Genomic DNA, 3,299 nt, shown 5'->3' with positions numbered 1-3,299 from the left:
AAAGAAGCGTCCAGCTTCGAGGTATGTGTACCCCTCTCGGGGCGCTTGAGCCCTCTCCAGAGGTGGTAGGGCCCAGTGAGCCATCTCACCACCGCCATGCCGGTACCATTCGGTTCTGAGGCGGACGCACCCTGACTGTTGCAATCGTTCACCGAGTTCGGGGGACAGGGGGGGACAGTGGCGCCTCGTGTTGCACATGTGCCAGATTTCACAGCGATGTACAGGAGCATCTGCTGAACATGAGGAAGCCGGGTGTGAACGCACTTGCCGATGGTACATGGGTTATGGAGTCGGGGGCCGTCAGCTGAGCATCGTCTCACGACAGAAGGCGGCGGTGAGGTGATTTTACAACCAAACGGCTGACAGATCCTAGCTCCTATCGCTGGTGACCGTAGTGGTCTATATCACTCTAAAAGAGACGTTAAGGCATGATATCAGATGTAAGGTTTAGCATCACAAGATGCAGGGGCATCAAAAAAGAGATGGATGACGGCTTGCACGTAATTCATGTAGTGGTCATCCTTATTGTCAGCTATGGCCTATGGTAGGCTACATATCATTCTGCTGTAAATCGGATCCAATCTTTAGTATATGCTGCCGGGGGCCGTAGGCAAGCACACTGAGAGGGCGCTTACGCCGCTCGGGGTAGTGGTGTACCCACGCCTACGGAGGCCCGGAATTTGTAGGCGCATGTCCGAGCGCCCTCTCAGAAGGTGGTAGGGGCCCAGTGGCCATACTCACCACTTCGCATAATTTACTGTGCCGTAGTGCCCATTCGGCTAAAAAAGCATCTTGGTGGAGTCCGTCGATATGTCGTCGTTGGAAGTCGGGTGGGGGTGGGTGGTGTGGGGGTGGTGGGTTGGGTGCTGTTAGAGTACGAGGGACGATTGACGGAGCTAGAACGCGCTTCCCGTCCTGTCCTAAGGAGCGCACCCTGACTGTTGCAGAAATACGTTCACCGAGTTCCAGTGGGACAGGGGACTGCGTAGCCGCCTTCGTGTTGGTCACAATGTGCCAAAGATGTTTTCACATGCGATGTACATAGTGAGGTGGCATCTAGCCTGAACATGGAGTACTGACGGGGCTGAAGGAGGCTTGGCCTTGTTCACTTTTTTTTTTCGTTCGTCATTGTCCTACTCAGCTCGTGGCCTGAAGATGGTGGCTGTGGCAGGGAAGAAGGGTGCGAGGGGGGGGTGGGGGGGGGCAGTCTGGGGAGTCTTGGGTGATCAGTGGGATCAGAAGAAGTGGTTGTCGTAGACCGGACGAACTTGGGGATCGGCGCACGGGCTGATGGCGTGTCATGATGATTTCTCTTCTTTACTTTCTAGCAGATGAGTGGCGGCCTGAATTTCTGGCGGCTGAAGGGGCGCGTGGCGCTTGTCGCTTTAATCGAAAATCAGAGGGGGGCGGTAAGTACGTGGTGGGTGGGCACTGGTCGAAGGGGCGCAGGACGGTGTCCTATCGATGAGGATCTCTTCTTCTCACTATTCCTACAAATGAGGCTGTTGGAAGTTCTGCTGGCTGTGCATTTTCGCAGTTGTCAAATTACGCAGGTGACCGTCTGGTCTCCCTCTTCCTCGCTCTTCAAGCCCGTGCGGAGTCTGGACGCATGGCCATGCAGTTCTCGTAAATGAGTTCACTCAGCCATGTATGTGATGGCAGGCGGCGGCCAGCAGCTGATGCATTCTCTCTCAGACAAAGGAGGGCAGGTGAGCGATTTTGCTACATTAGAAAACGCCATCGCCTCTCGCTGGAGACCTCCAGTTCTATTCGTCCAGTGACGAGGGGGCTGATAGGAGTAGATGGAGCACGTAAATGGTCGGCATCGAACGAAAAAATAAAGATGAGGGGCGGGCTTTCACTGGATTTCGTGTCGGCGCAATTCGGGGCAGCGGTCCAATGCTAATCTACTCTGTACGCGTATCCAATCTTAGGCATATGTGTTCGCAGTTTCAGTAGTCAAGTGGCTAAGCAGAGGGTGCCTCCCGCCGAGGTATGTGTACCCCTCTGGGCCGCAGCTGCATGCCCTCTTCAGAGTGTGTTAGGCTGCCTCCAGTGAGGTCCATCCAGCCACTTTCGCAATGGCTCACGCATGGCGGATTCTGTAGCTCTGGACGCACTTCTGACTGCGCTGTGCATCCTGTTCAGCGACGGTGACTTCGATAGGACGGGGACGGTAGCGCAAAATCGCTGTTGCCATTGTGGGGCCCAGATTTCTACAGTGCGGCGTACAGGTGAGCATATCTGCATGGAACATGAGGGAAGCGGGATTGAATGCACTTGGGCCGTATGGTAGCGGCCTGTAATACATAGGCGCTGAAGTGGGGCTTGGCCTTGTTCTCTTTTTTGTTCAAAAAAGAGGTGGCAGTGAAGCAGTGGTGGGTGGCAGGCGAGAGTGTCAGGATGAGGGGGTCTTTAGCGGCGCGGTTAAAGGCCCGAACTTTGGATCTCCACGAGTGCGGGGGGGGGGGGGGGGGGGGGTGATGTCTTGTCATTGATATCGCTTCTTATCTTTCTACGATGAGCGGGGCTGAAGTGCTGGCGGCTGAAGGGGGCGTGGCCTTGTCGGCTTTTATCGAAAGCAAGAGGGCAGGTAAAGAAGTGGTAGGGCATGCAAGGGCGTCAGGACGGTGTCGGGGGTCTTAATTCATGGATCTTCTTCTCCACATTCTACAAATGAGCGTGAAGTTCTCCTGGCTGCATTTTGGCGATGCTTGTGCAATATATCGGCTAGGTGACGCCAGGTCGTGCCTGTCTCGGCCTGCTGGTCGCTGCTGCATCCACGCTACGAGTCTGACGATGGCCATGGTAGTTCTCATGAGTTCATCACATGGTGTGATGGAGCGTGGGCCGCAGCTGATATCTCTCAGACAAAGAGGTGCTGTTAGTGATTTTACAACAAAACCGCTCCTTCTATTAGACCTGGGTCTATTCTCACCAGACGAGGTCTGATAGAGAAGGAGCACAAATATCGCAATCAAAAAAGATGGACGTCTTCACACGTATTTGCGTGTCATCCTTTCGCTAGGTCCATGGCTATCTTCCTCTGTATCGATACAATTTTAGTATTGTCCTCCGTAGCAAGCACAGAGAGGCGTCCCGCTCGAGGTATGGTTACCCTCGGGGCGCTCGACCCTCTCAAGTGTAGGCCCATTTAGCCATCTCACCACTTCGCATGCCGTACCATTCGGGTCTGAGGCCGGACGCACCCTGACTGTTGCAATCGTTCACCGGTTTCGGGGGACAGGGACGGTAGCCGCCCTCGTGTGCCATGTGCCAGATTTCACAGCGATGTACCG

At 54.8% G+C, this 3,299-nt stretch overlaps 1 non-coding gene across 1 annotated transcript; it reads right to left on the bottom strand.

Moving 5' to 3' along the window:
* Positions 1 to 2,980: 2,980 nt before the first annotated feature.
* On the bottom strand, positions 2,981 to 3,086 carry LOC122143411. Its single transcript, XR_006159160.1, has one exon. It is a non-coding gene; the product is annotated as a U6 spliceosomal RNA (small nuclear RNA).
* Positions 3,087 to 3,299: the final 213 nt, after the last annotated feature.

The sequence above is a fragment of the Cyprinus carpio genome, unplaced genomic scaffold (genome assembly GCF_018340385.1).
Source record: "Cyprinus carpio isolate SPL01 unplaced genomic scaffold, ASM1834038v1 S000004161, whole genome shotgun sequence".
NCBI classification, from domain to species: Eukaryota; Metazoa; Chordata; class Actinopteri; order Cypriniformes; family Cyprinidae; genus Cyprinus; species Cyprinus carpio.
The sequence above is the reverse complement of the archived record's forward strand: the minus strand, read 5'-3'. Positions and strand labels throughout refer to the sequence as shown.